At 33.2% G+C, this 14,013-nt stretch overlaps 1 protein-coding gene across 2 annotated transcripts in view; it reads right to left on the reverse strand.

Moving 5' to 3' along the window:
• Nucleotides 1-1,835, reverse strand: part of LOC106471034 (galactosylgalactosylxylosylprotein 3-beta-glucuronosyltransferase S-like) — a 26,097-nt gene extending 24,262 nt beyond the window's left edge. For both annotated transcript variants that reach the window (XM_022399661.1, XM_022399660.1), the window contains exon 1: nt 1,720-1,835. The gene's annotated coding sequence lies outside the window, so the exon portion shown is untranslated. The remainder of the gene's footprint in view (nt 1-1,719) is intronic.
• Between the last annotated feature and the right edge of the window lie 12,178 nt (nt 1,836-14,013).

Raw genomic sequence — 14,013 nt, forward strand, 5'->3', positions numbered from 1 at the left:
TTATGAATCTGTGACTTTCTTGGTCACAGGGCCCCTAATAACTTAGGAGTCACACAAAAAAGTGTGGATAAAAATACCATCAATATTACATTTAATCTCACTAACTGCTTCTGGGGTCCTCTATGTCTATTATTTAGAAAATTGTGATTATATTAATTAAATCTGTATTTGTTACTTTTTCTTTTTCCTTGGCCCGCAGTGACTCAGCAGAAAGTCTGAAGATTTATAACGCCAAAAACCTGGTTTCCATACTCGTAGTGGGCACAGCACAGATAGCCCATTGTGTAGCTTTGTGCTTAACAGCAAACAAACAAAATTTCTCAGGTTTAAGCTAGAAATTAAAAAATACATATATCATGAAAAAGAGTTAGTTGAACAGTTGCTAGTTTTAAGAATGTTATAAATCTTTCAGGAAACAATGCTATATTGATTAGAAGTTAGGATCATATATATATGATATATTACAAAGAAATTATTTGAATCAATAAGTGATAAAGATGATAATATTCAAGAAGGTGTTTAATGAATTTAATTTATAATGGTTCATAAATATATTTTCCAAAATTATTTCAGTAAAATAAGAAGCAAGATTAGGAACTGTTTATGTTAAGTCTTGAGATATCATGTAACCAGAAATATAGAAAAAATATATTGATCTATAACATTATATCACAAAAAGACTGCTTTGTAAATTTAAATAAATTTTTCATTCGTTTTTAATTCAATAACACTTAACAGTGAATGAAAATTTATATGAAATATAGTTACGTGCTTTTATTGCACTGTTATATATATATATATCATGCATTAGAGAACCTTAACATGGAAGTTATACAGCAATAAAAAGTACAAAGAACGGTTGGAACCAATTATTTTCGTCGTGTAAAACACAACTTAATTATTTCTTATTTCTATTTAATATTAGTAATGTTTTTCTTTACTCTCCTCTCTAACGACAGATTTTCTTGAACAGGTAAAATAATGTGATAACTAACAAATAAAATCAATTAAGGTCCAAGATAGTTGTACGAGAGTTAGTATTTTGATTACATTTTATTACGGTTTCACGATGACTGTATGTAGTTTGAAATGTGTTAAACTCACTGATCATAGCTCGTTAGCTTATTTCGTAAAATCTGTATGAGGTATGATGTGTGTTAAACCTATTTGATCATAGCTCGATAGCTTATTTCTTGAAGTCTGTATGCGTTCTAACGTGCATTAAACATACTGATCATACCTCATTAGTTTATTTCGTGAAGTCGGTATGTGATACGATATGTTTTAAACCCATTTTATCATAACTCGTTAATTTATGTAGTGGTATACGTGATCTGAGGTGTGTGTTATACCGACTGACCATATCTCGCTAGCTTATTTCGTGATGCATGTGATATGAAATGTGTAGACTGGTCTCAGCTCTGTAGTTGACTTCGTAATGACCGGCACGTAATTTGATTAAACTTAGTAATTAATATACAATCCAAGTTTTCTATATTTGCTAAATCTGTTTGAGAAATTTTGGCATGTGGAATTAATATTAATAATGTACTGATGCACATTTTTTATTTATTCAGTGTTTTTTTTTTAGATTAAAACAAGAAAGATCCCAATTAACTTGCAGTTCCACACAATTTTACCTTAAAGAACTTTGAAAGAGTTACTGCCCTCTAGTGACTTAATTGACAAAAACCAGACAAATAAAAACTTACTACTTACCAAAACAAATTCTTTGAATCTTTTTACCAAGTGTAAACAAAGCCAGCGCCTCACCGTTCTACGAAATTACTGACTCTCAACAAGCTTACATTTAACCATCATGCAACTCTACTGTTTTCCAGTGCTTAGAGTTTTATCGTGTAACCTAGTAGATATCATTTTATATGAACTTTGAACGTTGTTTAGATTTCTTCAATAATGTTCCTGTCCAGTGACAGCAAGCACTTTTTATAGGTTTCTATGTTATAAACATATAAATATCGAGAAAAAAATTAATTTTAACTGTAGTTAATTGCTCAAATTCATACACTATGATATATCATTCTATTATAAAGCTGCGCCTTTAACGAGTATTAATTAGTGGAAATTAACCAATAAGAATGCTGGCTTTAAGCATGAACTATAACCAATTAAAGCTGCTTTATGAATGCTGGATTTTTTCTGCCTCTGTCACACTGACTTACGTCACTGATCCACACTTGCGTCACTCTATTGATACCTGGCGTGAAGCGGTAGCCATGCTGTTGGCTCAGTTATTGTCGAGTGTTACCCCGTTAATGGCAAGGGTATCCAAGTAATGTATGAATTCTTTGTTACCATCTTACTCTTTCAATTTTGGAGATGTAAACTTTAACGGTATTTCTTGTTACTTCAGAATGAACATTTTAATTCATTTATTTATATTACTTTTCATTGAAAATGGCTATATAAATTGCAAAATAAAAAAGATACTTCCTTGTAAAATTGGTATTTTCAAAGTAAAGAGAGCAATATTGTGTTGGTCTAAACTGATTTTATTTTTGTCTACTATATTATTAATAATAAAGTGGAAAAATTCATTATAAGCTTATACAAGTCTTTGGTAAAGTAGAAAACACAATGCAGGTGTTAATATTGAAAGAGCACTAAACTATGAAGCGCTGTAGTTGATTGTTTGTCAGTACAACATAACAGTGCTAATTGATAAAAACTATGTGGTAGTTTCCAAGCCCGTTCCCTTGGCTGTGGTTTCGCTAGATACAATTTGAAACCACTGATACTTAAATAAAATTAACTTAGAAAGCTTTTTTCTTACTTTTTCTCTTGCAACTTTGGCAAATCAACTTTGTTTATCAAGGTGGCTCATTCGTATTTTTATATCATAATGAAACACTTTATCAAACGGCAAACATGGTTAACTTCTAGTGTACAATCAAATATGTGTTCATCTAAATTAAAGAAAATTCCTTTCAAACAACAGTTTGTATTCCAAGGCCACTTGAGGAAGTTCACCATTTGTTAACGTCAAGACAGAGCCTTTCCTAAGGACTTTTTTCAATTGTACAATTATATTTTAACTTCATCATTTTTTAATTGATGACGACTTATTGCAACTCATATATATACAGGACTAATAACAAAAAAATTAAGAATATTCTAGTAAATACCCTTATTTATCAACTCTGGAATGGAATTTTATAATATTAAATATTTATCCACTTGAACTTACTTGTACAGTTGAATTGTCAAGTGCACAAATAATTTTACAGGTGCACAAGTTGTGAGCAACTGTACACTAGGAAAATCCTTACGTCAAGAGTCTCTCGAAACAACTTTTTGTTTCCTGAAATACGTTGATTACACTTGCTGGTATCTTTACCAAACCATCCCTATTTTTTTTTATTGTAAAATTGACAAGATTCTGTAATTTTCATCTGTGAAATTCTCCAAAAAATCTACACATCTTCGTGATTATGGACATCCTGTATAGACTTTGTTTGTATGTAGTTAACCACAAATCTACACAGTTACAATGCACTTCGAAATCATACTGCTTATCATACACGTGTCTAACATATCAGCAGAACTACTAGAAATTTACATATTGTTGTGACATGTTTCATCCTCGGCAGTGCAGTTTACCACTGCTTTTATATCATATGCATCTGTGAACAGTAAAATAATAGGATTTCTAACTGCAAAATAACCTAATAATATAAAAAATGAAGATTTCCAAGTGATCCTGGCTTAATTTGTATGTTAAATAATACTTGAAGAAGAGTGAAGGTGATGTTTCATATATTTTCTGCACAGAGAAAATTGATTGCAATTTTAACATAACAGTAAATGTACAACGTTTCGATAAGGTTTTGTCATCATCGGGTACATTTGCTGTTATATTAAACTTGTATTAAAGTTTTTCTTCATTACCCATTCAAGTCGCCTCCAAGCATTATTAGTCTCAAAGTGGGTTCCTCGTCATCGAACTTTGTTATTTAATATATTCACCATCTCCATTTTTTGAATTTTTTTCACGTGTAAAATTATTTTGAATGAACTTTAGCATGTAACGTTATCAAGTATGTTTTTTCATTTTACATTGCTAGGGTGAAAAACAACAACATGGCTGCAAGTTTCTCGCGATATACTGGAACCCATTTCTTTTAACATGAAGAAGTGGCAGCTTGGACCATCACGAGCAAGTACCACGGTTCTAATCTCAACACGTGACAATTTTTGTAGGTATATTCTCATCAAGTTTGGTCGTTCTTATCTTGTTCTGCCATTAATAAATAGCCAACAGGTATAAACACCAACACTTCTTTGGCAAGAGGAGTTGTATCAAGATAGCCTCGCCAAGAGGTTTCTTTCCATACCATTCCACATGTTTCTTAAGGCCATTTCATCCAGTATTAAAGACGAATAACTTTACTGGCTCCTTCTTTTTCTTTTTTTCTTGTCATTTGTTGTATTGCATTAAATGATTCTTGTGTAATGCCTAATTGATGTGTTGATAACTAAGCCTTACAAAAATTTAGGTTTCGGTGGAATAAAACTGCAATGTCAAATCAAAAAGCCACAGAAGTGATACGATTTGCTTTGCGAGCCAATTTTGTTTTTTCTCCTGTTAATAAGCAATACCCTTTTAAAATATCTAAAGGGGTATCAGAAAAGGTGCTGTTCAGTATATCAGAACTATTGGTGGATATCAATTTTTTTTAAAACTTATACAGTCACCTATGTGAAAGAACAGCTTGTTTCGAACGCGTGTTATTTTGTTGTAAAATTGTAATTTTTTTCTAGCTGTTTTCAAATGATCAACTGTCTTTTTATGGTTGTAAGACTATCACTCATATGGTAGCTATTATCTAGAAATACGTGATATTTAGTATTGCTCTGTACAGATGTTGTACTCGAGGTAACTGGATTGGAGCAACATTGTCAGGTGTGCTTGAATTGATGTACTTTCATAATATTGTCATATTTTTCGGGGAACCTACAAATAAATCACATCATATAATTTAATAAATTATTTTTAATAAGTACTTCATTACATGGACAACCTGTTGTATTAACTACTAACTTATACAGAAATGACATAGTAACAATTTAGAAGAATATTATTTGCTTTGTTTATAATTAAGCACAAAGCTACACGATGGGCTGTCTGTGATCTGCCCACTACGGTTATCGAAACCCGGATTCTAGCGTTGTAAGTCCGCAGACATACCGCTGTGCCACTGGGTGGCGAAGAATATTATAGTCTTTCTTTATAGACAGATATTGCAATAACACCATTGTTTAGGCTTACATATAAGAACGATATACCTTTTACTGGTGCTCAGGACATTAAAATACAGTGGGCAAACCATAACTCTCAGACGGACATTTTAACTTGATCAGAACACAACCTGTAGGCTTTTGCTGGATACCAAATACTTACAACCCATTTTTCTTCAACAGGTCGGGTTGCCTCCGTAGAAAGCTGTGTGGGATTTTAAAATGCTGAAAACAATTGAGTTGACAATTACCATATGATAATAAAACAAAAGAAAACTCTGAGCTTAAAAATGAAAGTTATATGTGCTAAAAAGTCAAAGATCGTATCATTTAAGTAATATTACTGTCACTACGCTTCAAGTTACTATGTATAACAATGTAATATGTTGGTAGTGGCAAATTAATACATATTTATTTACTTACAGGGTAAAAAAACAAACAAAAACGTAAACTTCTTAATAAATCGACACAGGATGGGTTCTCGGTCTATTGTTACAATTCCACGGAACACAGATTGGCATTTTAACATAAGCCACAAGCTACAACTTGAAAACTATATACTACTTCTGAGTAACTGAAAGTAGCGACAAGGGACCAACAAGATGGCCACCTTATAACTTCCGGTGATTTCAATTAAAATTGTCAGTGCTCAATCCAGTTAAGTAAAGAGAACAGTGACTCACATCCTTCATTTATGGTTGTAAGATAAACTATAGATACAATGTTTTTTAGACTGTTTTCTAAAATAACTTTAAATATTTTCCGCTTATGATTGAACTTTGGATCTTTATAATATAACTAAATTTCAAACAGTCCTAATTCATATAATGTTTGCATTCCCCTTTTAAACTCTTGGAAATTGCTGACCTCTACTACTTTCAGCGGCAAAGCGTTCCGTAAGGAAAGCCACCTGGTGGCTCAGCGGCAGACTTGAGGATTATAATGCTAATATTTGGGTTTCGATACCTGTATTGGGCAGAGCACAGGTAGCCAATTGTGTAGCTTTTTAGTTAACAACAAACAAACAAACAAATCGTAACTCAATTTCCCTGTTAGAAAAATAAAATTATTTTAATTGGAGTCTAGCCGCCTATTTGCTTGCTTGTATTTAAACGCAAAGCTACACAATGGGCTATCTGCGCTCTGCCCACCACGGGTATTGAATCCCGGTCTTTAGCGTTGGAAGTCCGCAGACATACCGCTGTGCCACTGGGGGACCTAGTCGATTATCTCTTTTTCAACTCTTAAACTTGTGTCCTTTAGTCCCTTTTTTTTCCCCTTCAGAATGTAAAATATAGAAACCGGAGACCTCTGTGGTATTGATATCTCAGATAATCTTGTAAACGTCAATAAGAATTGTAGATATAGCTGAGTTTGCGCAAATCCGAATGTTTATTTGCTAAATTGAGAAACACGATATTGAAGAGATAACATTTATTGAAAAAAAAGCAAACGATATTGCAAAACAGATGTGGGCAATTTAAACATTTTCGTTTACAGCTCTGAGCAACACCCAACATTTAAAGTCTAACGAATTTTATGGACAATGCATTCAGAAGTTAAAGAAGCAATCGAAAAGCAGCAGAGTGTAACAACTGGATTGTTCTAGTAAATAGCCATGATACTTAAAAAACACGTTGGTTTGAAAATATACAATAGGTAATAATATATAAGAAACCCGATTGTATTCGGGAAACTTTATTTCTTTACTTGTAAGTTGGGAATTAAGTTATTAACTAAAATAAACAATTATTATTACGTCACGTAATGAACAACAAAGCTGGGATAAAAAAAAAATGGAGCACCTTTTGTTCGTTGAATACAGTTAATGAACCAGATTAATTGGCAGAACGTGTTTAACCACAAATCCAAAGCGGTTAAAGTTAAGGCTTCACCGAATAAATTTGTTTGAAAGCCATATTTGGGAGAAAAAGACATTCAGTAACTTACATGCCTTCCTCTCCCTGGCATTGACACCAAATACATATATAAAGCTATTGAACCATGATGAATGAATTAATACAAAGAACCACATAAAAATGCCAAGTACCTTTCATATGAACATAAATTCGAGCACTTTCAAATAGTTGATTCTTCTTCTTCTTCAGAAGTTTACTGTCGAAAGTGCTCAGGTTTATGGGCCGTTTGAAATTACGTTTACGAACTGGGTGTATTTATGATAAGTAGGCGGACATCATTATAGATACTCCTGTCCTATTCCTCATTTAATGCAACGATAAGTTTCTTAACGTCTTATATTGATTTAAGGGGTTCACTTGGACTTCTTCTTGGTCGCTCCAAGAGCGCTGTAATGTCTTCTTCAAGGAAGTTTATCATAATTTTGTCAGTATAGCATCAAGCATTATTGTTTATCTGAACAGAGTTCAGTCTAATCACGCGAGAGGTATGTCGTAAACTGGGCCAAATCGATGTCGCCATATCTTTGACAAGAAAGTATGAACCCCCTCAGAGACACAATAAGATCGCGATATCTTTGACAAGAAAGTATGAATCCCCTCAGAGACACAATAAGATCGCGATATCTTTGACAAGAAAGTATGAACCCCCTCGGAGACACAATAAGATCGCGATATCTTTGACAAGAAAGTATGAATCCCTCGGAGACACAATAAGATCGCAATATCTTTGACAAGAAACTATGAACCCCTCAGAGACACAATAAGATCGCGATATCTTTGACAAGAAAGTATGAACCTCTCAGTGACACAATAAGATCGCAATATCTTTGACAAGAAAGTATGCACCCCTCGGAGACACAATAAGATCGCAATATCTTTGACAAGAGAGTATGAACCCCTCGGAGACACAATAAGATCGCAATATCTTTGACAAGAAAGCATGAACCCCTCAGGGACGCAATAAGATTTTTACATCTTTTCGTACTGATGTGACTCCCCTAAAACACAATTGAACTAGCACTAAATCAATATAATCAACGATATTACGTTGATCATATCGTCCGTCTCTGCCTTTCCCAACTTGTTACATACATCGAAACGTTGTACATTTGTTACTGTGTTAAACTTGTAATAAAAAATTTTATTCATTACCCATTGATACCGTCTTCAGTCTTTTATTGTCTCAAAGTAATTTCCTTGTCATCAAATTAATTACATACTTATCTCTGGAAAATTTATGAAACATTGAAAAATCTCAATGATGTTGTTGACAATTCAGGCAATATCAAAAAGTACCCAAAATTACAATCAATATCAATTCCTCATACCTTATCAGACCGAATAATGGGATTTAGCAGTCTCTTTATATTGCATCCACACCCCAAAGTGCGGAACGCGATTTGTTTTTGTTGTAACGGGACTCGAACCATTGAATTCAGCAATGCGTCATCCCTAAATTCAAAGAAACTGGAAACTATGACTGTTAGTTTGATCGTGTCAACCAGATATGGGGTATTCGTATTCGAATGCGTTCGAATACAGCTTTGGGAGTATTCATACTTGTATTCGAATAATTTGGTAGGGAAAATTAAAGTATTCGTATTAGAATACAATGGCATAGTACTTATATTCGCTGAAGGATTTGGTTAATATTGTAAGAGTAAATGTCAACTTTTGTACACATTAAATCTAGACTGTCATTATTACATCCGCAGCACGTTAAAACGGGTCAGTACTCTTCAACCAACTTAAAAATTATTGTATTACATGGTTGTTAATCCAGTGAAGTCACTTAAGATGGCCACTAAACTGCCTTCAGTGATACATTCATATCTCCCACTGATAGATCTGGTCACATCAAGGACAAATGTAAATATTGTGAGCAGACTATTTCTATTTCAAGAAAAACCACTTCTAACCCGCTGAAACATCTGAAGGTAATATTTTTTTATTATTTTTGTTAATATGAACTATATTCTGTGTAAATTATCCAATATAAATTAGGTAAACTAAATTTATCATGCATGTGAAACTATATATATATATATATATTTATTTTCATTTATTTAATATTATATGTTTTATTATTTTTATTATAAACTATATTCTATAATATATAACTGAGATATTTATTTATTTATTATGATATTTTTTATGATTTCTATTATTATAAACTACATTCTATAGTTAAACTAAATTTCTCATGTTCTTAACTATATTCATGCTTTTTATTTATTATTATGTGTCTTTTACTGTTTTTTATTATAAACTATATTCTATATTATATAATTGATATACGCCTTTGTATTTCTAGCGCAATTGTTAGGCAGAGCTATAAAAGTCCACATCTGGATCTGGTACTTCCACCCAGGTGCAGCAGCCTACAATAGCAGCATACTGCACAGAGTGAACTAAATATAGGTCTACACAACTTTATCAAAACCGCATCACTATCAAACTCGTCAATTTTATTGCCGGTACACAGTAACCCTTCTCACGAGTGAAATCAAAAGATTTTCAATATCTAGTGGCATCCTTGGATTCTCAATATATTCTTTCCAGTCGCAAGCATCTGTCCACAACGTTGATCGTGTGATGAAGTCCAACAAAAAGTCATATCTTTACTGCAACTTGTACCCAACATCAATGCCAAAGTGGCTATCTGGAGTAGCAGAGAAATGCACAGCTTTCTTGGGGTCACTGGCCATTTTATACTTGAATGGAAAATACAAACAGTCATGCTGGCATGTTGGTGTTTCAAGGGGCATCACACATCTGATAACATTGAAGCTCAATATGATGAAATAGTAAATCTCTTTAACATCAACAACAGGTGTCATATGTGACATCTGATAACGCATCCAACATGATCAAGGCTTTCTGCTTGCCTGGGTTTGAACCACAAACACTACCCAGTGATAGAGATGGTGATAACTCATCTACAGATAGTTACTCAGAAGATTAACTTTTGGATGAATCTACATCAGCAGACAGTTTATCCGAATTCAATTCTGAGCATGACTCACGCTTTTCCCACTGGCTACAGCTTGTTGGTAGGGATGGCATGAAAGAAGCCGGACCAATGCTGAAAGTAATATCCAAAGCATCAACCATCATGTCGTACATTCGAAAATCAACGCAAGCAACTGATCTACTTGGGGGAAAGATCAAAGTTCAGTCGATAACCTCAACACGAAGGAACTTAGAAATTAAGATGATTAGGTCTTCATTGAAGATTTCCCAGGAGAAGTTGTATAATCTAGATACTGGTACATCGAAACTTACTTTTCATGATAGAACTGTGCTTGCAGATTTGGTGAAAATACTGACACCATTTGAAAAGGCAACAGCTTTCACCAGGGTCAGAGCAATGTTACCGTCAGTTGTGTAGTGCCAGGTATTTATGGGCCGATGACTGAGGTTGACAACATGCAGTCCAGATATAATTTCAATCTTGTCTCTGCACTGAAGAAATCTGTTCACGCCGGGCTGACTCAGTATTAGCAACGAAGTGTCTTCTGCTTGGCTGCGGCATTGGATCCCAGTTTTCAACTTCACTGGTGTTTCACTAGACCTATGGTCTATGAATCCAATCGAATGCTCGTGCAGCAAGAAGAAAAGAAAGTTTCCTCCATAAATAATCCTACAATCATGGTACCAAAAAAGGACTGTAAGTCCCCCCTATCAAAAAAAGGGGACTCTTTAGTTTCTTCGCTGCCACCTCATCTTCAGAGGATACAGAGGTCAATACCTACCTCGATGGTCCTTGCATTACTGAAGAAAGCAACCCTCTAGATTATTGGAAGATCGATGAAAAAAACTTTCCTATGCTATCTCCACTAGCCAAACGCTACCTGAGTGTTCCAGCATCCTCTACCCCGTTTAGCATTGGAGGCAAAACCCTCACACTTGATCGCAGCCGCCTCACTGATAAGACATGTGAGAGACTGATGTTCATAAAGAACAATGGACAGTTATAATATCTATAATTCTCCTTTAAAAACATGTTTTTGTTCTAAAACTTTGTTATTGCAGTTTGAAAAATATAAGTATTAAAATGTTATTATTTGTCGAAATTTTGTTTCAGTTTCTAAAAAAGTTTGTTTCATAAAATAAAAGTATTGAAATTTTATCGTCTGCTGTTTTATCATTATTGCATATTACCTGATAAAGTATTCATGAATATATTCCTATGTATTCGTATTCGAATAATTGGCATTTTTTCTGTATTCGTATTTGTATTGGTTTTGTACAAATATTTTATATTATTTATTGGTATATTATCGATAACTTTTTTGACATCTGCAGATTTCTGAAGCACAGAGTGTTCCTTTTTTTACTTAAGACTTGAGTTGACTAGATTCTCTTACCAGCATTTGGAAACGTATCGACACCAGGGATTGTTTGTTTGTTTGTTTTTAATTATGCACAAAGCTACACAAGGGGTATCTGTGCTCTGCCCACTACGGGTATCGAGACCAGGTTTCTAGCGTTGAAAGTCCGCAGACAAACCACTGTGCCACTGGGGGTCGACACCAGAGATGTGGCGAATACTGGAGATCAGTAATTTCCATATTGGCTTTTACCGTTTTTCAATGTGATTTATCATTTACTATACCCATGTAAATATTTGACACTATATATTTTTTCTTCATTTGTTTTGTTTTTGTAGTTGTAAGCACAAAGCTACACAATGAGCTATCTGCCCACCACGAGTATCGAAACCCGAATTTTAGCGTTGTAAGTCTGCAGATATCATTTCTTTCTTCAATAACCTAAGAAGGATTTTTGAGATAGATTTCATTAAAGAATTGTTTCTTGAAGTTTAATGTTTATATTTAAAGAAGAACATAGATTTTCAACATGAAAAAAGTTATTTTAATGATATAAACTATATTACATTACTTTATTACATAAGTTAATGACATAAATTAACGATATGAATTACACTTCAATTATTTATTGTATGAACTAATGATATATATAGTTTATTCTCCAATATTTTGTTACACGAATTAATGATATAAATTATACTCCAATGCTTAATCACATGAATACAAAATGTCATTGATTTTACTTTGTATTTTCCATTTTATTACCAACTCTATAAAAACCCCAGTGGCACAGCGAAATGTTTGCGAACTTGTACCGCTAAAAACCGGGTTTCGATACCCATGGTGAGCAGAGCACAGATAGTCATTTGTTTAGCTTTGTGCTTAATAACAAACAACAACTCTATAAACAATGTTTCTTACTCCACTCTACTTATTAGTCAGTTCTTGATTTACTAAATCGTGCAGTAGTTATATTTTATACAAGTACTTTGTAATCTGCATATCAAGCAATTTCAATTCGTTCTGGCTTCACTAATCCATGTTTAAGTTTGTTGCTGTTACGTTAACAATGAATTCATAATGAATTTAAAATATAAAAGAAAAAAAGAGAGTGCCTTTAAACGTTTCTAAAAAAGCTTATTATATCGGCCACTAATATCTAATTTCTTCTAACGTAAGGATAACCAATCAATGATTTTCTTTCTTAAGTTAATGACTTTAATTTTTTCGTTTGGTGTTATTAAAGCATAATGAAACTTGTAAAACTTCTGAATTATCAATTATGATTAACGTATTTTTAAAATGTTTAAATATTTTAATTTTAAACTAATATAATAATAATAATAAACTAATATAATATAATATATAAAATATTGTTGCGTATCTGCTTGGTTGTTAATTTCCCGTAGAAATTCTTTCCGAGAAACTTCAGCGATACAAGTCCTTTCTTAATTAAAACTAGTTTATCCTTTCTCGATACAACTTTGCAATACACAGAATTTCAAAGTCAATACGATTGCAATCTCGATAACAAAACAAACACTTTATATTACCGTTACTACCGCTCGCTTGACTCAATTATCTGTCTCTATATCTATCTATCTGCAATTATCTCCGCTTTATTTGCCGGGCTTATATACAAAAAAGAGGCCGCCTAGAACAGACTAGAGTTGCCAGGAAAAGTCAAGATTCTTCTAGAATCTCATGACGTGTTACCAGGGTCACGTGACTTCCGCTATCGTAACACTATAATAAAAAGTCTATCACGAATGTTATGTGGTAGTAATCACCGGTTACTGCAACTGTTTAATATCATCTAAAATGTATATCTGTATATCTATGCAAATCATACTGAACTTACGTGATGTAAATGAAGCATATAAAGAAACAGAAGTTTCAAATGAAATAAATTGGGTAGTGTGTTGCGATGACGTTATCAAAATAATATAAATGAACATCCAAAATTTGTAAACGGACTTCTATTATGTTTGTATTCTGTATCTTTAGTGTGTTTTCAATCTAAGTTTCAGACTTATAATACATTGTAAATAGGATACAGTAGAGATATGCTATTCAGAATGATTTCCTGTCAAACCGATGGTCGCAAAATGTCATACAACCCTGTATCACAATCCTGATCAATACGGTGTTAACTACGTTAAAAATAAATATAAAGTCCTAATCTTCCTTTGATTCGACACTTGTCACTGATTCTACAGGTTTCAGGGAATACAACTCGTCATGAGTAACCTTGGACAAGGGCAAATCGAAAAAACAAGACAAAGCTTTTTTATGTTGGTGAATCACACATCGTGTGAAATGTGTTAATTATCTAACTAGAATTATACACTTTGTTTTTATTTTATTTTACATGTTTAAATACATGTTTTATAGCAACGTTCAAATATCGTTAATATTGTTACGCTTCCAGTCGTTACTTAATTTTCAGTAAATTCGTTCCGACGAAACTTTAGCGACACAAGTCCTTTCTTAAATAAAAC

This window comes from Limulus polyphemus, unplaced genomic scaffold, assembly GCF_000517525.1.
Source record: "Limulus polyphemus unplaced genomic scaffold, Limulus_polyphemus-2.1.2 Scaffold4360, whole genome shotgun sequence".
Lineage (NCBI taxonomy): Eukaryota > Metazoa > Arthropoda > Merostomata > Xiphosura > Limulidae > Limulus > Limulus polyphemus.